Source organism: Delphinus delphis, chromosome 1, assembly GCF_949987515.2.
Source record: "Delphinus delphis chromosome 1, mDelDel1.2, whole genome shotgun sequence".
NCBI lineage: Eukaryota > Metazoa > Chordata > Mammalia > Artiodactyla > Delphinidae > Delphinus > Delphinus delphis.
Genome location: NC_082683.1, coordinates 28,298,072 through 28,314,176, shown reverse-complemented (window position 1 = coordinate 28,314,176; position 16,105 = coordinate 28,298,072). Strand labels below are relative to the sequence as shown.

At 46.3% G+C, this 16,105-nt stretch overlaps 1 pseudogene; it reads right to left on the bottom strand.

Moving 5' to 3' along the window:
- Positions 1-674: 674 nt before the first annotated feature.
- The window catches only part of LOC132429846 (solute carrier family 28 member 3-like), a 63,953-nt pseudogene continuing 48,522 nt past the window's right edge, over positions 675-16,105 (bottom strand).

Genomic DNA, 16,105 nt, shown 5'->3' with positions numbered 1-16,105 from the left:
GCTTAGTTGCCCCGTGGCATGTGGGATCTTAGTTCCCTGACCAGGGATTGAACCCGCGTCTCCTGCATTATAAGGTGGATTCTTTACCACTGGACCACCAGGGAAGTCCCCGATTTATGATTTTTTTAAAAAAGTAACTAGAAATATCCTAGTATATTGTACTTCGGAGATAAAGAGTCCTTTGTGCATTTAGATCCCTACTTCATCATCAACACCATCACCACACACACACACACACACACACACACACAAACACAAATCAACTATTTACACATGGATTAAAAAAAATTACTCTTGTGCATGAACAAAAATGAAAACACAAATAAATTAAGGTATTCCAAAACCTTTTTCACATTCTTTCTTTTGTATGAATCCCCCTTTATTCCAGTCATTAGTGTTTGTGTTTTCTCATAAAACCTAGTCTTTATGCTATTAAGAGCATTGGTGATGAGCACTTCATTAAGAAGCATCTCAGCATTGTCTCTAGAATTTCCTTCTGAGACAGAAAACATTTCTGGGACTGGAGACTGAAGTGTTCATCCTGTTTTCCTTCTTTCCAATTAAAGCTGATTCCATGACAGAAGTATCAATCTGTGGAAATAGCATTTTTTTTCCTCCCCAAAGCAGAAAATTCAGCACCTGTACTTAGAGTTCTGTTGGAGAAGCGGCTGAACTCAAAATGTATTAGGAACCCAACTGCAGTTTAGTGTTGGTGGATTCAACAAATTGCAGCAGTCCTTCAAATACAGGCTATGGTTTCCTTCTGGGATGACCTCACCAGGACCCTTGGCAACAGTACTGCTCAGTAGACTCTGGCAACAAGATACTACATTGGTTGTGTTTCTAACTGAGCTGGAGTTGAAGGCATTCTCCAAAACATGATGGTAGTTGATGTCTACAGAAGTGCTGGTAAGTGCTGTGGATGTGAGTCCGCCCGCCTCTCACTATGCCTAGGGAACCGAAATTGGCAAAGCCACAGAGAGCATGAGTGGCAATTGTCTCAGCACGAATCGACATATATTGCTGCACACCATCCACAAATTGGGTCCACCCTCTTGCCTTAAATGGATCAATTTTGAGAGTTTCTGATAAGCCACAAATTTATTGAAGAATGTCTTTTATAACCTATGAGTTTGGCAACCATAAAGCTGTCTTGCCAGTCCACTCCCATCATGAAGGAAAAGGGCATGAAGATGTAGGAGCATATTACTTCGAAACTCAGTTGTGGGTAGTCAAACATGTTTCCAAACCAGGAAAGGGCTGAATTCACAAAAGACAACAGGGCCAGAAAGGCAATCAAATTCACAGCGATGTTCGCCACCAGGGAAATCGATGAGGGTGCTCCCTGAGGGTTATTTTAGGTGTTTCTGTCTCAGGTCAAGAAAGTTTAGAAATAGCCAATGCTGCAGGTGTGGACATAACTGAAGCAGTTAACAGGTGAGAGGATGAAACCCCAAAAGAAATAAATGCACCTAAGACACTTCCAGCAATGGTAGAGAACCCAGTGGTCATGATTGTGTGGAGTTCGGACTTGGTGACGTATGGTAAATGTGGTTGGACCAGCAGTGGAGACTCTCTGTCCAACAAATCTATTGCCAGAAGGAACTACAGATTCAACAGGAGATGTTCCCATAGTCACTAGCATTACCCATCCATCCTCTCAAACAAACATGGTTGATGGTCCCAATTTGTAGTGGTCCTTCCCACCAGAGACTGTGGTGCCCTCCTCAGAATGGGGACTTCCTGTTGCATCCTCTCTCCTTCCTTCCTGCTTCGATGTGGACACGGGAATGCTTTTTAATGATCCACTGCATCAGTCCGAGGTAGTGCAACATGGACATCACAGTGCTGAAGAAACCCACGATGGGCGGGACCTTAAATGCAAAGAAGTGGTCTTTATACTTCTCACCAAAGACAAATGTGGAGCCAGCATCAGTGTACTCCAGGAACGTCAGAACTTGTCTCCGTAACCAGTCAAAAGCCATAAATCCAGTTTCCGTCCTTAGTATCAAAAGCCCAAGAAGAAACTGTAACCCAATACCCCAGAAGCCAGGCCTCCAGTAAACTTTGGTTGGGTGCTTGGAAAATAGAAATGTCAGGATAATGTACATTAGGAGTCCACCGAAGGACAACAGCTGCTGTTGGCCCAATCTGATGGTGTCAAAGACCAGCCAGAAAATAACTCCCAGGATCAGGCAGGCCCAAATCACCCACTTCAGCCAGAACCAATGGCTGTCCAGAAGCCTTTGGCCAGGAGACGGGAACTGAGCGATTTGAGACTCATATCTGGCCATGAAGTGATCCCAGATCACACAGAAGATGGCAACCACCGTGATCACGAAAAGAGGAAGGGCTCTGCAAAAGTTCAGCACACAGGCTGCAATCACCAGAGCCAGGTAACTTGCTATTAAAATGCCCCAGATGATATACTTAAGGGTTGTTTTGTGTTCCCTACAAAACTCATAAACTGTACCATACTTCCTCTCCAGGCACCTTTTGACGTGTCTCTCGATCGAGAATCCTGCTCAGTAGTGACTTGCTCTTCCCCCTGTTTGCCCTTTTCTTGTTCTCTTTTGCACAACTCTACTCCTTAGTGAGTTGTCATTTCCTGATGTGTTCTGGTTTTCAAAGCAGTCTTCACCACTCTGAAAGCCGGTGTCGCTGCAGCCCTCGGCTGTGAGGGCTACCATCCTCTGCAGCTCCACAGAATTTTTGCTGCTCGCTGAATTCTCTTCAAATGTCTGGGCTGGAGATCCCCTGTACCTCACTAATCCTTCTCATTATCTTCATTCCTTCTGGCCCATTTTTACTCTGGGAGGAAGACTCCTGTGCATGGGAACCGCAGATGGTCTCTGGTGCCTCTTCCCTGGAATGTCGGATGGAGGGCCAGACGCCAGGTTCACTCCCCAGTTCACCTAGGAGAATCTGATTTATGACTTTTTGACTTTTTTTTTTTTTTTTCCAGTACGCAGGCCTCTCACTGCTGCGGCCTCTCCCGCTGTGGAGCACAGGCTCCGGACGCACAGGCTCAGTGGCCATGGCTCACGGGCCCAGCCGCTCCGTCGCATGTGGGATCTTCCCGGACCGGGGCACGAACCCGTGTCCCCTGCATCGGCAGGCGGACTCTCAACCACTGCGCCACCAGGGAAGCCCTGACTTTATTTTTTGATGGTGCAAAACTGATAAGCATTCAGTAGAAACCTTCTTTGAATTCTGAATTTTAATCTTTCCCCAGGCTGGTGATATGCAGTATGATAGTCAGTCTCTCAATACCCTCGGGATGCTGGGCAGAGGCAACTCCCAGTCGGCTATACAATCATCAGGGTAAACAACCGATACACTTACAACCATTCTGTACCCACACAACCATTCTGTTTTTCACTTTCAGTACAGTATTCAATAAATCACATGAGATATTCAACACTTTACTATGAAACAGGCTTTATGTTAGATGATTTTGCCCAACCGTAGGCTAATGTGAGTGTTTTGAGCATGTTTAATGTAGGTTAGGCTAAGCTATGATGTTCAGTAGGTCAGGTGTATTAAATGCATTTTTTACTCACAATGCTGTCAATTTACAATGGGTTTATTGGGATGGAACCCCATTATAAGTGGAGAAAGGTCTGTAGTGGCTATCTCTAAGGAGATTGAATGGCCCCTGATGGCAGCCTGTGACATGTCTGCCAGCCTCTGTTTCCTACAGGCCACACCCCAAACCCAGTGTTAGTGTTTCACACTAATCACAGCATGAACAGGTAACAAGAACAGGAAAGCAATGAGATCTCTGAACACCTGATCAAGGAAAACTTCCTGGAGGAAGAAGAGCCTAGAGAATGAGTAGAAGTTGAGGCAACAAAGGATAGTGATTCCTAGTGCAGACTGGACCCAGGTGTCTCGAATCTTCCACTTACTAGCTGTGCCTCAACAAAGCATAGTGATTCCTGGTGCAGACTGGACCCAGGTGTCTCGGATCTTCCACTTACTAGCTGTGCCTCACTTTTTTCAACTGTGAAATGGGGCAGTTAGTGTTTCTCTCATAGCATTTTGTGAGAGTTCAATAAGTTTACACATGTAAAGGGCTTAGAGCTGAGCCTGGCACATAGGAAGGCGTCCATAAATGTCAGCTGTTACTATCTGACTAGGAGAGGATGGGGAGGTCATCAGACCTAGGAGATGCAGCTGGGCACTTGTGCTGTATATTAAAAATAATTGCTAAAGGGCCTTGACTCCTAGACCAGTGAGTTTAATGGGGATGTTGGTGGTGAGGAGCATGAGATGGGGGTGTTCCAAATCAGACCTCAAATCCACGCTCATATACATGCCCACACCCACCAGGCACCCACAGACACAGGGGCACTAGACCCCATGCCTATGCACTGCGCCCGTGCACAGACACACACACACACCCACACACACTCCTGGACACAGACCCACACGCGTGCTTCCTCCTCCTTCCCCAACCCCTCTCAGAAATAAAAGTGCTCCCAGCCCGGGGTGGGGGGTGGTTTGCACACCGCCGCAGACCCCCGAGCCTCTCCCAGCCCCAGCGCCGGACAGCTAGAAATGTGTCTGCTCTGCCGTCTCCAGGCCTGAAGGCTTCTAGCCACACCTTAACCTTCCCAGCTCCTCTTCCCAAGCCCCTAGGCTCAGGGGCGGTCGATCTTCTACTTGCTCCATTTTTTTTTATCTCCAGTAGATTTGAGAAGAGATTCGGCTGGTTGTGGGACTGGCCGGCGGGAGGAGGGAGGTGGCTCAGGGAAAAGGGGAATCATCATACTGAGGTCAGGGCCGGGGGAGGGGCCAGGTCCCCCAAGGACCTGTATGTACACCCTCCCACCCCCCCACCCCCTACCGGGGATGAAAGAGGGCTCGGGCCGTGGGATGGTAGCAGTCCGAGGGGCTCGGTACTTGGGGGGCCGTGAGCTTGCCCCATAATGGGGCGCAAGGTGGAGCCCTAGTGCTCCGTGCTGGGGAGGAAGGAGAGGGCAGGAGGCCGGCGTTCAGCTGGTGTCCAGCGGTCCCCGGGCGGGGCTCGTCCCCCGAAAGGCACGGACAAAGGGGCGGCCTCCCCGGACCCCTGCGCCGCCTGGAGCCGAGGGCTCAGCACAAAGCTGGGGGCGGGTGGAGCCGAGCCCGCCCCACGCGCCGGCGCTCACGGGACTGTTGATCCGCACGATTGCGAGCGACGTTTCCTGCGCCTAATCCCAACAAGCATGAAAACGGCTCCAGCGGGCCCGCCAGCAGGCCCTTTGTCCCGGCCCCTCGCGGGACAGCTGCAGCCGGGATCCCGCCCCCCTTTTGTGTCTCCACCCCCGCGCCCCTCTCCGCCCTCCCCAACTCAGCTGCCCGGATGGCCGCAAGCCTCCCAGGTCTCTCGCCTCGGGCACTTGGGCCGCACAAAGAGGGGCAGTACCCCTAATCTGGGGGCGGGGGAAGATTAACCCCAGGGTCTGCAGGGAGAGGTGGGACTGTGGAGGGAAGAGAGAGAGAGAGAGGGCTGAGGGGTGCGCCTTCTGCCAATGTAGGGCTGTGCGAGTGATGTGGGCCTGCAAGTGAGAGCATAGATGTGGGACTGGAACCGTAGGTCGACACGTGTGAGCGGGTGCAAGTTAGCGGACTGGAGGGGACCCGGGTTGATTACTCAAGCTTCTTGGACTCCTCTGGCCAGCCCCCAACATTCAGTATTCAGACAGCTCTCAGGGCAAGAAACTCGCTAGACCTTGATGCTCCCTGGGCTCCCTGGGACCTCCTGTCTCTACTCCTCCTGGGATCTCCTCCACCCGTCCTCTGGACTCCAGCAGGGTCTCTGCCTCCAACTGCCCAATTGACAGCTCCCCTCGGATGACCCACAGCACCTCAAACCTCCCATGTCCCAAACTGAGCTCATCTCGTCACCCACAAATCTGCTCACCCCACTCAGTCACCTGGGGTGTAAGCCTTGGTCCTCCTAGTCACTCCTCACACCCGTCACCAGGTCCTATCCCTTCTGCCTCCGAACGCTTCTCTAGCCCATGCCTTCCTGTCCACTCCAGCTTCCCCGTCTTGGTTCAGGCCACTGTCATCTCTCACCCAGAAAACTGGAAGGGCTCCTAGCCTGGCTCCCTCCCTTCCATTCACCACACTACTCTGGAGTGGGCTTCCGTAAGACTCCTCCAACTTCAGACCTTTCCAAGGCTCTCCAATTGCTTCGCTTGGTTCGCAAGGCCTTCTCTGCCTGCTTGCTACATCCTCACTGGCCTGATCTTTCCCCAGGGTCTGTTGTTCTCAAGTTACTGTCTAGTCCACAAAGACCTTTCTCAAGAGCCTTCATGGAGATTTTTTCTCATGAAATCTCTGAGTAGCCTTGTTCCTCACAGAACCATCCTTCAGAACCCCAAGGTCCAGGGAACTACAGGGCAGTGGGAAGCCAGATCCTCCAGAGACAGTGCATGCTGGCTCAGCCTTGCCCACACTATGCCTGCCACACGCAGGACAGCAGGGCTCCTCCCCAGCTGATGTGGTCCTGCCCTTCCTTGGGCTTCCTCAGGCCACCGTGGCTACAGAGGCCACTCCAGGTGCGTGAATCCTCAGGGCTGCTGGACACGCTTGTCTCTGTCCCAGATCTCTCGGGATGGACCACATCCCCAGGAAGCTCAGAACCCCACAGTCTGCAAACATGTCTGTGTCACACTGTTCCTGTCACCATTGTCACCAGACACCTCCTCCCAGGAACCTGCTTCCAAGATGCTCTCAAGCCCCCATCTTAGTCAGAGAGGAAATTCCTATATTCAACAAATATTTATTACTGTCTACCATGTTCCAGCCCCTCTGGTAGGCAGTGGTGATTCAGATGAATCAGACACAGTCCCAGACCACTGGAACTTCACAGTCAATCCCTGGAGACCCAGACACGGGTAATAAGAGTACAGTGTGATAAGTGCTGATACAAATCTGTCCATGGTGCTGTGGAAGCACTTTCTAAAACATGTTCTAATAGGTGGGAAGTAAAAGATTTCCAAGTTCAAAGGGAATGATCAGGAAAGCGGTCACAGGGAATTCTCTGGCAGGCCAGTGATTAGGTCTCTGCGCTTTCACTGTTGAAGGCACAGGTTCAATCCCTGTTCGGGGAACTAAGATATTAAGATCTGGCAAGCCACTCGGGGGAGGCCAAAAGAAAATAAAGGAAAAGAAAAAAAAAGGAAAGTGTTCACAGAGGAGCTGATGTGGAGGATGTGACCTGGAGGATGAGTAAAAGTAGGTAACCAACCTCCTAGGAAAAGTGAAGAGGACTTACCCTGGGGACCCAGGAACCAGGAGCCTCCAAGAGTTCAGAAGCAGGGCACTGTCCAAGAGACAGAGGAGTCTCTGAGTCAGCAACTGCAATGAGGAGCGAGGCTTTACCTGTACAACTGTTATGAATGCTTGCTCTCGTGAGGTTGGCCTGAGACATCACATCACTTCCTGGGATGCTGGGCAGTATAATAAACTCAGTAAAGTATCCCACTTGTCTGTGAGTCACACAAGCCTCTGTCTTCAGGTACATTCAGAACCTTCAGAGCTTGGGACTGTATGGGGTAGTAATGGGTACAGACTGGGAACCCCAGAAGCCAGTCCTCTGAAGAAAGGGCTTCTGCACCAGGCCACTGGGCTTCATTATGGGAACCAACAATACTCCCACAAAAGACCCTCCCTGCTTAATATCAACTAAACTTGGTTCTGCAGGACCCCAACAACATAGGCTCAGTCCAGAACATGCAGGTGTACACAGATGTACATGTCTGTGTCCAAACTCCTGTGAAGAAGTTCAAAGCTTCTTTTATCTGGTGGGTCTGGTGGGTTTCAATGCCATACTCCCCATCCCCCTCCCCCAATTTTATTCCTACTTGCATCTGTGTGTTATTCCTATCCCTGTGGCCAGCTCATCCTCTCCCCATTCTCAATACCATCTTTCCCAACTCACTTCTCTATTTCAGCCCAAAGCATCGTCCTAACAACAACAGCAATAAGAGAAAGAAGAAGAAGGAAGAGGAGAAGGCAGAGGGGAGTAGGAGAAGAGTATTTTCTTAGAGTGCTAACTCTGTGTCAGGACAGGCACTGTTCTTGGTGCTTTACCTGTGTTAACTCATCTAATCCCTAGGAGAAAGATACTATTATCATCTGCATTTTGCAGATGAAGAAATTGAGGACCAGGGGTGTTGAGCAACTTGCTTAAATTCACATAGCTGGTAGGAGGCAGAGCCAGGATTCAAACCCAGGCAATCTGGCTGCAGAATCAGTGCTCTCACCACCTCAACTCTACGTTGCCCCACAACCACTCCCTACTTGCCTTTATAACCATCTTCATATTCTCCTACCCTATCGCCATCCCAATCTCATTCCCTTTAGCATCCTGTCCTACACATATTATCCCATCCCACTTAATCCATGCCCAGTCTCATACCCATTCCTCACCCCCCCCACCCAACCTTTGACTCTTCCCCATTCCTATTCCCTTCCTCTTCCTTGTACCCCTTAGAAAACTGGCTTTGGAGTCTGTTTTCAAGTTCACTAGGCTTTGAACAAGAGACACATTCACTTAAATTTTTGGAGCCTTCGTTTTTTCACCTGTTTGAAAGGGGTAGGAAAGCAAGTACCATCTACTTCACAGGATTGCTGTGAGTATTAAATAATGCTCTTGAAATTGCTTTGTAAATTGCAAAATATTTTACAGCCCAATGTGTTGTTGTTGTTTTGTTAATTTGCCTTGATATTATTTTTTACCCCGTCTAGAAGCAAGTGTTTTAATTTCAGTAATTGACCATTTGTTTTCTAAACAGTGAAATTGTTATGCTGTTTTGAAACTAATTTTAATGGAGGCTACTGAAATGGTAATCTTTATTGTTTGTGATTATTAATAATTTAAGAAAAGGAAAAGTAAATGTTGCTTGTATTAACAAGGTTGGGATTACTTTCCACGGGAGGTCCTAAAAATGGAACGGTTGTGAATGAGGGTGCTCTAGGACAGAATGGGAAAGAGCTGAGATGGGAATGGGGAATGGAAAAGAGGATGGAGAATTGGAAGGGAACAAGGTAGAGATAAAGAGCAGTGAAGGGATACAGGTGAGAAAAGAATGACCAAGCTGTATCAAGCCTTCCTATGTGCCATGTCACCCTATTTTATTATCCTATTTTATAGGTGAGTAAACCAAAGTTTCTTTAGGTAGGTTCCGTTTCTGGCAGGACAGACACAGTACTCTCTCTTCTCACATTTCCCCTCAAATGCCTACTAGAAAGAAACAAGGTTTCAGACTCCTTGCCTGAGAAACAGGCTCATCTGTACCCAGAAAGGGTTCTCTAAGATAGGGAGCATCTCCACGACTCACCTGGGACCAGTTCAATGGAACTGAGCAAGAGATGGGAAGTTGCCATTGGGGTGGAAAGGGGAGGGAGACATGGTAGCAGGCGTCTGCTTCATGCTACAGCTTTACAGCTAATGCTCCAGATGCCTGTTTCCTCCTTCTTTGGGAAAATGGAGGGAAGGGAAGGTGCTATCTCTTCCGCTTCCTGTGCCTAGAGTACCTGAAATCCTCATACGGCTTCCCCGGACTTACAACACCCCTCACCCCTGAATTCCTTCCTACCCCCAAAACTCACCCAGATAGGAGCAGAATCTTCTAGGTTGATTTCCTGACCTCTCTTCCCCTAACTTGTCTCAGGTACAATCACCACCTTGATCTCCATAATGAAACTCCTTTTATATGAGACACTCAGATACTCCCCTAATTATTACTGAGATCTTCTAGTTTGTGTGTGTGCATTTGTGCATGCCCGTGTGCATTTTGGGAATGGGGAGTCTGAATGGCTACATCACGCCTAATGAACTTCACCCAGAGAAGGTTAATTACCCTCAGAAGTCCGTTACTAAATTAGCAGCCTATGGCTCTGCTCCGCATTGTGATAATATCCCATTATATGTGATCAGAGTTTTATAGTTGATAGAACCTTTCCCTCTATTTCCCCATTGCTTTCTCATGACTACACTGGGAGGTAAGCAATGGTGTGCCTTTTTATAGAAGAGGAAACAGGCAGTCACAGATGCTAAGTGTCTTGCACAAAGTTGAACAGCTTGCAATGGAGCAAGGACTCTACTCCTTCAACTAAACACTCAACTGCCCAGGTCTCACCCAGGTCTGCCTTGAATCCCACGGCAACAATGTGGCAGGACGTAAAGGAAAGGGTTGCTCAGGTGTGCAGGGAGAATTACTGGCTCAGTGGGAGTGCCTTGGCATTTGGATAATTCTTTCAGTGGGACTGTCCTAGGCAGGGTCCCAGTTTAGCACCCCTGTCCCCTAGACATGAGATACCAATAGGACTGCCTACACACTTGAGACGAACAAAACACCTCCCTCATATTTTTAAAGCCCCCTATAGGGGTGGTATCCCTCCCACTTCTCTCTCCTAATCACTTAGAACCACAGGGCTACGGTCTCAGCTTTGGACACTGGCCCCCTTTCTATTGTCCACCCCCTACCATCCTTCTTCTCTCCCAGGGCAGTTCAGCTCCCTCTTGAACTCTATCAGCTAGAAAACGTCAAGAGTTATTGAGGCTTGAGCCCTACGGCTCTGAGGCTTAAGGAGGCTGTTCCTTTAAGGAGGCTGGTTCCCAGGACTAACGGGGGTAAGGGGGTGGGGGTGGGAGGGACAGTGACGGGCGGGGCGGGGCGGTTGATAGAGAGAGTAGGGAAAGGACCCCACCCCCGCCCCCTGGAGGCCTCACCTAATCGCCACACTCTGCTTTATTGCCCGCCTATCGCTGCGTACTTTTAAATAAAATATGCAAAGATTTCCCTCTCAAATTATCTCCCCAGGCAAACTAGCTCAACTCCAGCTTGTTAATGGAAAAAATGCAAATAAGGCTTCCCACATCTCTCCCTCAGCCCCAAGGCCCTGGACAGCTAATGCGATTCCTTCTTTTTGGGAATTTGTTTCCATTGAAAGCTATTTTTAGGGGGATGGGGGACTTTTCCCAGGTGCCATCCAAAGGGAGAGCCTTAAAAGGGAGGGAACAGGGGCTTCCCTGGCGGCGCAGTGGTTGAGAGTCCGCCTGCCGATGCAGGGGACACGGGTTCGTGCCCGGTCCGGGAAGATCCCACATGCCGCAGAACGGCTGGGCCCGTGAGCCATGGCCGCTGAGCCTGCGCGTCCGGAGCCTGTGCTCCGCAACGGGAGAGGCCACACAGTGAGAGGCCCGCGTACCGCCAAAAAAAAAAAAAAAAAAAAAAAAGGGAGGGAACAGCTCAGGTAGAAGTTTGAGGGAATCGCTGTGTTAGGGGTTTGCGTCTTTCTGAGCCTCATTTTCCTCATCTGAGATCTCAATTAGTCCTTCCCTAAGCGGCAGTGAGGCTGAACCGAGGGAAAGGCACGGGGCTGGCGCAGAGTGGGTGCACCTTTCCAGTCTAAACCTGCTGTGGTAGGAGGATACAGAGATGGAGAAAACAGACATGGCTTCTGCCCTCATGAAGCTCACAGCCTAGCAGGAAAAAGCCCCCAGACCGTTTAAAAGTTGAAAAGCAATTAGAAGACACCTAAACCAAGCAATCAAAATCAATGTCATCATAGTGAAATAAAATGGACATCCACCCCCTAACATGGACACAATCTCCTAGGCAGCACAACTGCCAAAGATGCAGAATCTGAGGAATGAAGAACCAGAAGGGAAACCACAGGACAGACCTAAATTCAAGGTCAGGCTCAGCTGGCAGGGGCTCTTTAGAATATCAATGTCATGAAAGTAGAATGATCTGTTCCAGATTAAATGGGCTAAAGAGACAAGGCAACTAAACCTGCAATGCATGATTCTGGATCAGATTGAAAAAAGGACAATGTCTGTGAAGCACAGCATTGGGACGATTTGGCAAAATGTGAATATGGATTGCATTATACATATTTTTTTTTAACATGAATTAACCATTTATTTATTTAAAATTTTGGCAACGTGTGAGGCATGCTAGCTCCCAATTCCCCATCAGGGATCAAACCCGTGCCTCCTGCAGTGGAAGAGCAGAGTCTTAACCACTGGAGCACCAGGGAAGTCCCTGTATTATACATATTTTATTGTATCTGCTTAAGTTTCCTGAATATGGTCATCATATTATGGTTACATAGAAGAGTCTCCTTGTTTGGGGGAAATCTATATGGAAATGTATAGGGGCAAAATCTCATATTTGCAACTTAATCTCAGATGGTTCAGCGAACAAGTGTAGCAAAATATTAACAATGGGTGAATTAGGTGAGAAATTTAGGTTTGTTCATTGAATTATTCTTGCAACTTTTCTGTAGGTTTGAAATTTTTCAAAATAAAACGTTGAAAAAAGAAAAAAATATAATTGGCTTTTTAAAAGCATGATAATGATATTGTAACTATGATTTTTTTAAAGTCCTTATCTTTTCGAGACACTGGCTAAATAAAACATTTTCAGATGAAATTAAATGATCTGTATTATTTGCTTAACAATAATATAGGAGGAGGGAGGTTGTTGGGAGTTCAGGTGAAACCTGATTGGTGTGAGCTAATAATTGAAGTTGTGTGGTGAAAACGTTCTCTTTGTTTTCTTATATTTGAATTTTCTATAATTAAAAGTATTGTTGTTTTTAAGAAAAGCAATTACAAGAAATGTGGTGAGTGTTAGAAGGGAAGTATGGGTCTAGCAGGGGAACACAGTCCAGTCTGAGGGGTTTGGAGCAGGCTTTCTAGAAGAGAGGAGCGTTTAAGCAGAGACTCAGAGTGAGCAGGGCCAAAGCAGGGTTGAGTAGGGGTGAGGTAAGGAAGAGCTCTCTAGGCCAATGGTCCAAAAGGTACAAGAGTGAGATGCAGTGTGGTGGAGTGTGCAGGACCCCCAAGTGAGGCAGAAAGGAGAAGCCAGGTGGAGAGGAGAGGCCAGGTGGGGAGTTGAGATGGAGCTAATGAGGACCTTGCTGTCCAGCTAAGGGCTTGGGTGTTTTATCCCAAGGGCAATAGAGAGCTTTAAGCAGGGAAGTGACAGGATCAGATTTGCATTTGAGAAAGACCACCCCGGTGCTTTGTGGGCTAAGAGGAAGGTGCCAGGCTGGGGACTGTTGGAAACTCCTGTCCTGAGAGTTGCACCTGAATCGCTTCCCTCTCCCGAGCCTTCCTGACCTTCCCTTCCCAACTAAGGGACAGAGCTTGGGTGCCAAATTTCAAACCTGGGACCAACCCATCCTTAAAGCCCTGTTGGTTGTCATCCTATCTCCAATTCCCGTTACCTTCACCATCATAGGGAAGCTGTATGGCTGACGGTTAAGAGTTCAGACTCTGGGGCCAGGCTGCCTGGATTCAAATTCTACTTCGGTCCCTTTCTAGCTGATGTCCTTGGACAAATTTCTTCACCTCAACTTCCTCATGTATAAAGTGGGGATGATAATAATACTACTTATGTCACAGGGAAGTTGTGAGGATTAAATGCATTGATATATACCCAGCGCTTAGAACAGTGCCTGACCTGTAATAAGGTCTCAATAAATCTACTCTGAAATAGGTGAGGGAGATTAAGGGGCACAAACTTCCAGTCACAAAATAAATGACTCATGAGTGTGAACTGTACAGTGTAGGGAATGTAGTCAATAATTATGTGATATCTTCGTATGGTTACAGATGGTAACTAGACTTATCATGGTGATCATTTTGAAATGTACAGAAATACTGAATCACTATATTGCACACCAGGAACCAACATAGTGTTGTAGGTCAATTATACTTTAAAAACAAGCTAACTAACTAATAGAAAGAGATCAGATTTGTGGATACCAGAGGTGGGGGGGTGGGAATTGGAAGAAGGTAGTCAGTAGGTACAACCTTCCAGTTATTGGATAAATAAGTACTAGGGATGTAATGTATAACATGATAAATATAATTAATGCTGCTGTATGTTATATACAAATGTTATTAAGAGAGTAGTCCTAAGAGTTCTCATCACAAGGAAAAATTTGTATTTCTTTTATTTTGTATCCATATGAGATGATGAATGTTCACTAAACTTATTGTGAACTTAATGTTCACTAAACTTATTTCGTGATGTCTATAAGCCAAATCATTATGTTGTACACCTTAAACGTACACAGTGTTGTACGTCAATTATGTCTCAATAACAAGAAAAAAAAGAAGTCTTACTCTGTACCAAGTACTGTTCTGGAAAGATGTGGATGGATTGAAAGGGAAGAGAAAGATCTCAGCTTTACTGGACAGATGGAACACAGATCAAAAACAATATCAAAACACTGTATTTTTGCATTATTTGCAGTATTAAATACAACTGGAAACAACCAAGGTCCATCAATGGGGGAATGGCTAAGGCAGTTGTAATATCTAGTAATGTTCAGGAAGAGGTTGAGAAAATCTCCATTTTATCATATTAGGTGAAAAAGCCAGAAGCAAAATTGAAAATGTTATATGACTTCAACCATATTCTAGAAAGAATAGAGAGGAAAAAATATTCAAAGGAAATACACTGAAATATTTACAGTGGTTTTACCTCTAGATGGTGCTATTTGGGTGTAGTTTAATTTTTAAAAAATCTGTTTCCAAAATATCTAATAATGTGCATGAATTACTTTTATAATGGTAGGGGTTCAAGCTTCTTTTGTTAAAAAAAAAAACAGTGCTTTTGGTTACAAATGAATAATGGTGAACGTCATCAGCCATCAGAAAAACGCAAATCAAACGCCAGTGATATAGTCACTTCACACCCACAAGGATGGCTATAACCAAAACAACGGATAATAACAAATGTTGGTGAAGATGTGGAGAAATTGGAACCCTCATGACCCGCTGGTGGGAATGTAAAATGATGCAGCTGCTTGGAAAACAATCTGGTAGTTCCTCAAAAGGTTAAACATAGAGTTACCATGATTCCACAACCCAGCAATTTCACTCCTAGAACATAGACACCCAAGAGAATTGAAAACATATATTCACACAAAAACACGTATACGAATGTTCATAGCAGCATTATTTATAATAGCCAAAAGTGGAAACAACCCAAATGTCCATTAACTGATAAGTGGATAAACAAATGTGGCATACCTATACAATGGACTGCTACCCAGCAATAAAAAATACTGATGCATTTTAATTTATTATATTATAATTATATTACATTATATATCATATCATCTCATATTATAAAAGTAATAAGGCCACCAACTACAAGTTTGAAAAATAAGGTTGTAGGATTATGGATGGCTCCATATAGATGGCTTGAAGTTGCATTTCTGTAGTACTTTACATACTAAGAAAACAACGTTGTCAACATCTAAGAATGAGGGGGAGATTATGGTGAGGGGAGAGGGGCTAAAGATATCAGGCATGACTTTTCTCTAATACAAGGACTCTTATCATGCTGGTGTATTTTCTTTCAGATTGTTTTCCCTGATCGTATTTTTTTACATGCAATCGTAATGTATAAGCCTGATGAATCCTAATTTTTTGACTTAACCTTGCAGTAATCACTTTCCATGCTGTTGCACAGACTTTTTGACCATTATTTTTAATGATTTTATAACGTTACATAGAACCAACCACAGCTTACTTAACTCATCCTCTATTAGACATTTAAGTTGCCTCCAACGTTTTTTTCACTCTAATAAATAATGCTTATAATTAACATCTTTGTTCCTATTTTCCCTCATGTTGCCCCTCATATTTCAAACTACAATTGACCCTTGAACAAAACAGGTCTGAACTGCGCAGGTGCACTTAAATGCAGATTTTTTTCAATAGTAAATACTACAGGACCATGTGATTGACTGAATCCCTTCATGAAGAACTGCAGATACAGAGGAACCATGAACAGGAAGGGATGACTGTAAGTTACATGCAGATTTTCTACTGCTCAGAGGGTCAGCGCCACGAAACACCCCCACATTGCTCAAGGGCCAACTGTGTTTGGGGTAGATTCTCAGGGTTAGAATTCCTGGATCAGAGTGTCTTTTTTGCTCTTGAGAGATATCGTGGAGTCATTTTCAAAGACATCTTTGCAGGGACTTCCCTGGTGGTCCAGTGGTTAAGACCCTGCGCTTCAATTGCAGAGGGCACGGGTTGCATTCCTGGTTGGGGAACTAAGATCCCGCA